Genomic DNA, 10,105 nt, shown 5'->3' with positions numbered 1-10,105 from the left:
AGTTTTTTATGATTCTTTACCCCCTTTGCAAATCTGAAACCTTTCATTGTAAAACACAAACATCCAAGCACTTAAAATAATTGTCACTGGGCGACCACTTTCAATGCTTAACACTTGTCTTACATGCACAGAGCCATAGGCTTGGTTCTCCAGAAATAAAACAAAACACCTTCACAGTAATGAAGTACGTGTAAACTCAGCCAAGCATAGTGGTATCTGCCTTTAAGCCCAGCACCTCAAGAAGCAAGAGGGTCACAAGTGCAAGAACAGCTTGCGCTACAATAACAAAACAAAGTTCACAAACTAAGAAGTTACAAGAATATCCTATTGATCTGATATCCCAGAGACGAAACCATAACGTACAATTGTGTTTCTCCTTCTAGAAGTGTGCTAAATGGAGACAAAAATGTACTTGAGTGTCTGTGCTAGTTATTCACACCTGTAAATCCCAGCTACTCAGGAGGCTGGGCCTTGTGGCTCTCAGTTCAAAGCCAGCCCAGGCCAGAAAAGTCTGAGATACTCTTATCTCCAACTGACCACTAAAGCCAGGGGCGGGAGCTGAGGCTCAAGCGTGAGAGCACCAGCCTCGAGTGAAAAAGCTAAAGGACAGTGCCCAGGCCCTGAGTTTAAGCCCAGCACACACACACGCACACGCGCGTGCACGTGCACACACACACACCACTAACCTATATAGCTTCTTCCTTTTTTTTTTTTTGCCAGTCCTGGGGCTTGGTCTCAGGGCCTGGGCTCTGTCCCTGAGCCTCTGTATGCTCAAGGATAGCACTCTACCACTTGAGCCACAGCTCCACTTCTGGCTTTTTCTGAGTAGTTTATTGGATATGAATCTCATGGACTTTCCTGCCCTGGCTGGCTTTGAACTGTGATCCTCAGATGTCAGCCTCCTGAGTAGCTAGGATTACAGGCGTGAGCCACTGCACCTGGCTCCTATATAGCTTTTTGTTTTCTTTCTTTCTTTCTTTTTTTTGTTGTTGTTGTTGGTCATGGGCTGAACTCTGGGCCTGGGCGCTGTCCCTCAGCTCTTCAGCTCAAGGCAAGCTCTCTACCACTTGAGCCACAGCGCCACTTCCCGCTTTTTTCTGCTTATGTGGTACTGAGGAATCAAACCCAGGGCCTCATGCATGCGAGGCAAGCGCTCTACCACTGAGTCACCTTCCCAGCCCCTAGCTTTTTGTTTTCTTGAGACCAGGTCTCTCTATGAAATCCTGGCTGGCTTTAAACTCTTGATCTTCCTCAGCCTCCTACACATTAGGACAATAGGTAAGGGCCATCACACACAGACAGCTTCTCACTTAGTAGAAATGGGGTTGGAGTACCCTGCCATTGGTATTCCAGTACCTTAAGCTTTGCCACATTTTTTTCCCCTATGCTGATCCTGGGGCTTGAACTCAGTACCCCACAATCTTACCCAGCTTTTTCACTTACATGGCTGGTATTCTACCACTTGAGCCACATCTTAATCCAGCATTTTGCTGGCTAATTGGACTTGGAGTCTTACAAACTGTCTGCCTGGGGCTGACTTCAAACCTTGATCCTCAGAGTAGTTAGGATTGCAGGTGTGAGCTGTGGTGCCTATTCAAGCAACTATATTCATATTTACTCTCGCATCCACTCATTTTTTCCTAAAACCAAAAGGGTGGTCCTCTACTTACATGAAGTGTGTCATTTTGAAATCACGAGGTAGACACACCAATCTATTTAATAATGTCATTTGTCCCACAGACAGCTCCAAAAACACTTGAATTCCCTAGCAGACATTTCCCAGCTTCCTCTACAAGCACTCACATTGTTCCGGTGCTGTTCTGTTTCTTCTTTTAATTCCATGCAAGTTTTTTCCCCCCCTAAGTGAAGATTCCTCACAGCAGGTGTTAGTTCAGGCACTAAATCTGGAACATTCTAATCACTGTGAAGTTTCACTTATCTCATCTTGGGCAGAAACGTGAGAAAGGGGAGCTGATGTTGCTGACACCTTGCCATTCTCCCGGGGCCTTGCATGCGGATCCTGCCATTCTCCCGGGGCCTTGCCTGCGATTCCTGAGTCTCCTGACTGCATCTCACACTGTGCCCACCTCTTCCACCCCACGCTTCTAACTGCAGCCTTCTAGAAGCCCTCCACCCACCGCCTGCTGTTCTACAGCTTACTTGTGCAATTCAGTGTTATGAAGTTCTATAAGGAAAAACCAGAGGGAGCTAGGCACTCATGGCTCATGCCTATAATCCCAGCCATTCAGGAGGCTGAGATCTGAGGATCACAGTTCAAAGCCAGGCCTGGCAGAAAAGTCCCCATAAGACTTTTTTTTTTTTTTTGGTTGGTCGTGGGGCTTGAACTTTGGGCCTGGGTGCTGTCCCAGCTCAAGGCGAGCACTCTACCGCTTGAGCCACAGCGCCACTTCCTGTTTTCTAGTGGTTTATTGGAGATAGAGTCTCTCTGACTTTCCTGCCTGGGCTGGCTTTGAACCACGATCCTCAGATCTCAGCCTCCTGAGTAGTTAGGATTACAGGCATGAGCCACCCGTGCCCGGCTTTCCCATGAGACTTTTTTTTTTTGTTTTGGTTTTTTTTTTGGGTCCGGTCGTGAGGCCTGAACTCTGGGCCTGGGCGCTGTCCCTCAGCTCTTCAGCTCAAGGCTAGCGCTCTACCACTGAGCCACAGCGCCACTTCCGGCTTTTTGCTTATGTGGTGCTGAGGAATCGAACCCAGGGCCTCTGGCTTGCAATGCAAGCACTCTACCACTGAGCCACCTTCCCAGCCCTCCCATGAGACTCTTATCTCCAGTTAACCACTCAAAAACCCAGAAGCAGAAGCAGAGCTCTGGCTCAAAGTAGTAGAGCACTAGCCTTGAGCATAGAATTCAAGGACAGTACCCAGCCTCTGAGTTTCTAGGTCCACCACCAACAAAAACAACAAGAAGGAAATGAAAAAAAGAAAAAGTAGAGGGGTGGTGTGGTAGTACATAGCTGTAATCTCAGCACCCGAGTCTGAGGCAGGAGATTCTAGAGCTCAAGGCCAGCTTGGACTACACAGGAGGCTGTGTCTCAAAACAGACAAAGAAAACTTGAGTTCAGGGGAGAGAGGTTTGTTGTAGATCAGGTAAGGAAGGTCCTCTTGAAAAAAGCAGGGAAATGAGGGGTACCGTGCCGTCTCCAGTGTTTGGACGATCCCGAGGCCGTACGTTTCCACTAGGAAGGGATCTGTGTGTCCGGGAACTGTGGCAGCAGCGCCCTCTCCTCCTTTACGTCTTCTTCCTTTAGGAAAACCCTCCTTTGTGCTTGCATCTCTTTTCAGCCATCCCTGAGCATCTACTATAAACTGGACGCCATCCCAGAGCAGAAGAACAGGGCAGCAGACGAAACAGGCAAGGCCTTTGTCCACCTGAACTGTGCGTTCCACCAAACAGAAACATGATGACAAAGGAAAAACGTTGTGTAGCTGGGATTACAGGTGGGTACTACCAAGACTGCTCTGTCAGACTTTTCTGTCCATGTGTGTGTGGTGCCAGGGAGGGAACCTGGTGCTCCAGGCACAGAAGTAAGTGTTCTCTCACCGAGCTACAATCTCAGCTCAAGTTATTACAGTGACAAGATTGGAATGTATTATGAGAAAGCAACAGGGCTTGACACAGACAAAAGATGTCATTCACATTATGGAGATCCTCTGTATCTCAGTTTGTGTGCACACACACACACACGCACGCACGCACACGCACGCGCACACACACGCACGCGCGCGCACACACACACGCACGCACGCGCGTACACACACACACGCACGCACACACACATGCACACACACACACACGCACGCACACGCACGCGCGCGCGCACACACACACACACAGAAGAGACTCTCTGGATATCTGGTCACAGGAGCCAGCCCATATTTGCTGGGCTCCTGTGTGTCTCTCCGCTCCCGTTTGGGCAGCCATGTCTGCCATTTGCTCACTCTCAATCTATCCTTGTTCGAGTTTTCTTTAGAAAACTGCTGGAAACCTTTGCCATCAAGTTTGACATGTCTGCCAAATAGCTGTGAACTGTGGGTCAGGAAAGCCAGACAGCCTCCAACAGCCTCCTCTACCCTGCCTTCTGCAACCACAATGGGAAGTTGTTTCGTGGTTCGTGGAGAGGTGTTGTGAGTTTCAGTGAGCAGGGTATACTGGCTTCTGGTCATCGAGAAGGAAGACAGATGGCTTTGCCTCTTGTTGTTGTTGGTCCTGGGGCTTGAACTCTGGGCCTGGGCGCTGTCCCTCAACTCTTCAGCTCAAAGCAAGTGCTCTATCACTTGAGCCACAGTGTCACTTCCGGTTTCCTGGAGGTGAGAGTCTCACAAACCTTCCTGCCCCGGGCTGGCTTTGAACCCCGATCCTCAAATCTCAGCCTCCTGACATGCTTCCTTTTGACTCAGGAGACAAAAACCCATAACTTAGGTGGAGGGCTGCTTTCGCCCGAGGGAAGGTTCTGGAAGATCTGAAGGCCATAAGCTGAAATTGCCCAGCCATTCCTCCCCTTTGCCTATTTTAAACCCGCAGATAACCAGGGAGGCAGAGGCAAGCCCACAAAGGCCGCAGTGGGTGGAGGACATCTGGAGAGACGGGCAGCAGCTGGCGGCTTCAAGATGGGCAGTGGTGCCCATGGGTGTGGAAGAGCTGTGCGCCGGGATGCTCAGGCCGACGGCATGCAGGGCAGAGGGGGGGCGCATGCGTCCAGCAATCTTGCCATCTGCCTGTCGGGTCTAAATGAGTTTTCAGCCATCCGCTCCCGCGTGGGTTTCCCACCCCATTCTGTCTTCTCTCTGTTGAAACTCGCAACACATAGACCACAACATTTCTCATGGAATCTTCAAGCTCTCCGCTTTTTTCTTCTTCTTCCTCCTTGGTCACTTTGGGGAAGCCTTTACCAGGTCTAATGCTGCATCATCCTCTACCTCCTTTTCTCTGCATGTGACATTCGGGATCATTCTTCCACCGTGTCCCATCTTCTGCCAAATGTAACAGCTGAGTTTAATATTTTGCATGTGTGTGTGTGTGAGAGAGAGAGAGAGACAGAGAGAGAGAGAGAGAGAGAGAGAGAGAGAGAGGAGGGAGGGAGGGAGGGAGAGGGAGAAGGCAAGCACGCCAGTACTGGGGCTTGAACTCGAGTCTCTTACTTGACATTCTTCACTCAGGTTGGCACTCTACCACTTGAGCCATCTCTTACCTTTGGCTTTTTGGTGGTTAACTGGGGCTAAGTCTCATGGACTTTCCTGCCTGGGTTGGCCTCAAACTGTAATCCTCAGATCTCAGGATGACAGGTGAAAACTATCATCTCCTAACCATATCATTTTAATTTTAAAAAACAATTTCAAGAAGTCATATTTTGCCCTTTGCTCCATTGTCTGAGTTGGGATCTGGGCTTTCTACCACGTGTGGGAGTGTGTGCTCTGCCCTGGGGTCAGGTCTGAATGACCTCCAGCAGCCCCCTGGGGTTCTAGGCGGAGGCCAAGTGGGCAGCTTCAGGAGGAGGAGCAGGTGGCTGCAGTGTGGTATGCCATGAGGAAGTGGTAAGCTAGGAGGCTGCGTGGGGCAGAGCCAGCCAGGCCAGGCCTGGGAAGTCAGGTGGAGGCTGGAAGCGTGGAGAAGCCCCGGCAAGCGGGGGTCAGCATGGGAGGAGCTCACATACAGCTCCGCCCTGCCCTGAGGGTGGCGGTGAAGTGACTTCCTTCCAAGGGAAATGGGGGAAAGTCACTGCGTGGAGAAAGTTGGATCTGGGTTCTTCCTTCCTCTGCCTCCCAGGCTACTCATGAGAAGGACATTGGACAGACCCTAGCAGCGATGACCTTCAGAGCTGCTCAGCCCTACAGTAAACGTCATCAAAATAAGTCTCAGAAACTGTCATAGCCCAGATATGAGTAATAAATGCAGCAGTTTCCTGGGTGGGATGTTAGAACAAAAATAAAAGGACAGGCTGGGAAGGTGGCTCCGTGGTAGAGTGCTTGCCTGGCATGTGTGCGGCCCTGGGTTCGATTCCTCAGCACCACATAAGCAGAAAAAGCCGGAAGTGGTGCTGTGGCTCAAATGATAGGGCGCTAGCCTTGAGCTGAAGAGCTGAGAGACAGTGCCCAGACCCTTGCCCAGCAAAAGAAAGAAAGAAAGAAAGAAAGAAAGAAAGAAAGAAAGAAAGAAAGAAAGAAAGAAAGAAAGAAAGGAAGGAAGGAAGGAAGGAAGGAAGGAAGGAAGGAAATTAGGGGAGGCAGGCACAGTGGGGCACACCTGTAATCCCAGCATTTAGGAGGCTGAAGCAGGAGAATCGTGAGTTTGAGGGCAGCTTGGGCTACATAGCAAGACCCTAGCTCAGTGGTGGAGGCTTGCTCCACAGGGTGAGGCCCTGGGTTCCATTTCCAGAGCTGGAAAAAGAAAAAAAAAGTTCATGTGGGGACTTGGAACATGCTATCTGATTTTTTTTCCTGCAAATCTAAAGCTGTTCTAAGAAACGAAGTCTAGGTTAAAACCAAACCTCCATGGTTGCTCTGTGGGGGAGGAGCTTATAAGACGGGGGCTAGAAAAGCGCATCAAGGCAGAGTGAAGACCACAGCCCCCAGGTGAGACAGAGGCTTGGCGTGGGCGGAGCTGAGCGCCCCCCCCTTCTTGTGCAAGGCAAGGAATTGTGGGGGCTGAGGGCGGGGGAGGAGGTCCAGCCTGGATTTCCATCAGAGAACTGGCACCCAGCACCATTTCTCAGATGCACTGGTGTGGGAGGGAAACAGGTTGGGAAGACATCTCAGGAGCCTTGGTTTGCTCCTGCCTTGCGGTGTCTGGCTGCTGATAGACCTGAAAGGTTACGGCAGAGGAAGGAGCTGGGCCCAGTGCCTGTCTTAAAGAGGTTTCTAGAATGCTAGGGAAACCCGAACAGGTCAAATAATGAGGATGGACGAGAGCAGCTGGGAGGCCTCCTGGAAGGCACTGGACCCGTCCACACATAGTCTGCAGGAAAGACAGCTGTTCCCATGGTTGCTACCAGCTTCCGGCCCTGCCAGGCACCTACCCAGAAGCCTTACCTTTCTCTAGGCCTTAACCAGAGAAGCCAGATAATTAAGGGTCAGAGGTTAGCCGACCAAGCTTTGTCAACACAGAGCTGGGCAGGGCTCACCTCACTGTGAGTCAGTTCTTCCTGGGCAGCGCTCACGGCACTGGGGTGTGTCTGGTGGCATCGGGGTGTGTCTGGCACTGATCTGAGGCCAGGACAGCTGGAGGGCCCCTGACAACGCAGCAAGTCCCTGGCAGCCAGGCACCAGTGGCTCACACCTATAATCCCAGCTACTCAGGTGGCTGAGATCTGAGGATGGCCATTTGAAAGCCAGTCCAGGAAAACCTGTAAGACTTTTATCTACAACCAATCAGCAAAAAGCAGAAGTGGAAGAGAGTGGCTCAAGTGGTAGAGCAGCAAAAAGCCGAGACAGTACCCAGACCCCGAATCAAACCGCAGTGCTGGCATAAAGAATAAAAAGGGAAATCCCCTGAAATGCTTCTCAAAGCCACATCAACTCATACGGTTGGTTTGGTTATAAATAACAGCAGGACATCCTGAACCAACTCACTGTGGGAAGCCTCCAGGATGATGCAAGTGTTGCTGCTCTCCTCCCTCCAGGCTGGCTTCCTCCTAGTGGGGTGAGCGGGCACTGTGCCCTGTGGTGAGGGCAGGGCAGAGGCTGCCGCCCCCTCCCCACCAGCGAGTCCACACACTGAGCCAGGAGCCATCCTTCCCACTCTGATCAAAACTCTCCAACGCCCTCAGAATTCCTAGATTCAAAGCCAAACATCTCTGACCCAGGGCTCTTCGCCCAGACACTTCCGGTCCCTTCTCCCTCCTCCCTCCCACCTTCTGTCCTCTGCTCATTGCTGTCTCCCCCTGCCCCCCCATGCCCCAGCTTCTTCCTGCCTTGTGGTTTGTGAACTTGCCCCTCGGCTGGTGGATCAATCTTCCTACACAACATCTTCTTTTTCTTAATGAGGTGAAAATCACGCAAGATGTAACCACCCATTTTAAACTGCAAATTCATGGGTATTTAGTGCCCACAATGTGTTGAAATCATAGGTCTTTGTTCTTTCAAAATTTTACCTTTCAATAAAACCTCCCTCCCCTGGGTCCATGCTTCTCTGCTTTCCAGCTGTAAATTTGCCTCTCTGTGTGTGTGTGCCAATCCTAGAGCTTGAACTCAGGGCCTGGGCACTGTTCCTGAGCTTTTGTGTTCAAGGCTAGTGCTCTATTACTTAAGCCACAGCTCCACTTCCAGCTCTTTTTTGGTAGTTAACTAAAGATAAAAGAGTCACAGACTAAGGGGGCTGGGAAGGTGGCTCAGTGGTAGAGCACTTGTCTTGCATGCTCAAGGCCCTGGGTTCGATTCCTCAGCACCACATAAGAAAAAAGCTGGAGCCGGGCGCTGGTGGCTCACGCCTGTAATCCTAGCTACTCAGGAGGCTGAGATCTGAGGATCGCAGTTCAAAGCCAGCCCGGGCAGGAAAGACCGTGAGACTCCTATCTCCAATAAACCACCAGAAAACCGGAAGTGGCGCTGTAGCTCAAGTGGTAGAGCGCTTGCCTTGAGCTGAAGAGCTGAGGGACAGCGCCCAGGTCCAGAGTTCAAGCCCCATGACCGACAAAAAAGAAAAAAGCCGGAAGTGGCGCTGTGGCTCAAGTGGTAGAGTGCTAGCCTTGAGCTGAAGAGCTGAGGGACAGTGCCCAGGCCCAGAGTTCAGGCCCCACGACCGGACCCCAAAAAAAAAAAGTCTCATGGACTTTCCTGCCTGGGCTGACTTTGAACCGTGATTCTCAGATCTCAGCCTCCTGAGTGTCCAGGATTATAGGCATGAACCATCAGTGCTTAGATGAAATTTATCTATTCTGAATACAGCATATAAAAAAGACACACACAGAGCTGAAAATGTAGCTTGGTGGTAGACTGCTTGTCTAGCATGTGCAAGGCTCCGAGTTCCATCGCTAGCACTGGAAAAATAAAAAAGGACCAGGATCTTTTTCTCACTTGTGTAATTCAGGCTGCATCCTGTCAGTACTTCATTCCATTTTATGGCTGAGTAACTTTCCATGATTTGCATATGCCACAATTGCCCTTATGAATAATACTGCTGTGAATATTCACACACGTTTCTGTGAAGATGTGTTTTCATTTCTTTTTTTCTTTTCTTTTGTGTGTATATGTGGTACTGTGGTTTGAACTCAGAGCTTTGTACTTTGCTAGGCAAGTGCTCTACCACTGAGTCACAAACCTCCAGGGTTTTTAGTTTTTTTGGTACTGGTTATTTTGAGATAGGGTCTTGCCTTTGGCCTGGGCCCATGATCCTCCTATGTTACATGTCCCACTAGAGCTGGGATGACAGGTGCACCTGCCAGACCCAGCTTTTTCCCCTGGGATTGGAGTCCTGAGACTTCTTTTGCCCTGGCTGTCTTGGAACTAAAATCGTTCGGATTTCGGTCTCCTGCATGTATGGGACAGTAACAACCTGCCACCTTGCCCAGCTTTTACTTTGGTAGGAGTCTTGAAAAGTATTATTGTTGCTGTTGTTGTTATTATTATTATTGCCCTAGATGGCCTTAAATCACAATTTTCCTGACTATAGCCTTCTGTATGGTACCACACCCAGTTTATTTTCACTTCTTTAGGTAAATATCTAGGAGTGGAGTTGCTAGATCCTATAGTAACTTCATGTTGCACTGTTTTAGTTGCTGAGGATGGACCCCAGGGCCTCCTGCTAGCGATATGCTCTACTTCTTTTTTTTTGGGTCCGGTCATGGGGCCTGAACTCTGGGCCTGGGCGTTGTCCCTCAGCTCTTCAGCTCAAGGCTAGCGCTCTACCACTTGAGCCACAGTGCCACTTCCGGCTTTTTTCTTTTTTGCTTATGTGGTGCTGAGAAATTGAACTGGGCCTCAGGCATGCAAGGCAAGCGCTCTACCACTGAGCCACCTTCCCGGCCCGATATGCTCTACTTCTTAGCTCTACACTCATACCCCCCCTTTTTTTTTTTTTGGTGCCAGCCCTGGGGCTTGAACTCAGGGCCTAGTTGCTATTCTTTTGCTCAAGACTAGTGCTCTACCACTT

This window comes from Dipodomys spectabilis, unplaced genomic scaffold, assembly GCF_019054845.1.
Source record: "Dipodomys spectabilis isolate Male_0828 unplaced genomic scaffold, ASM1905484v1 ptg000480l, whole genome shotgun sequence".
NCBI lineage: Eukaryota > Metazoa > Chordata > Mammalia > Rodentia > Heteromyidae > Dipodomys > Dipodomys spectabilis.
Note: the sequence above shows the minus strand (reverse complement) of the source record.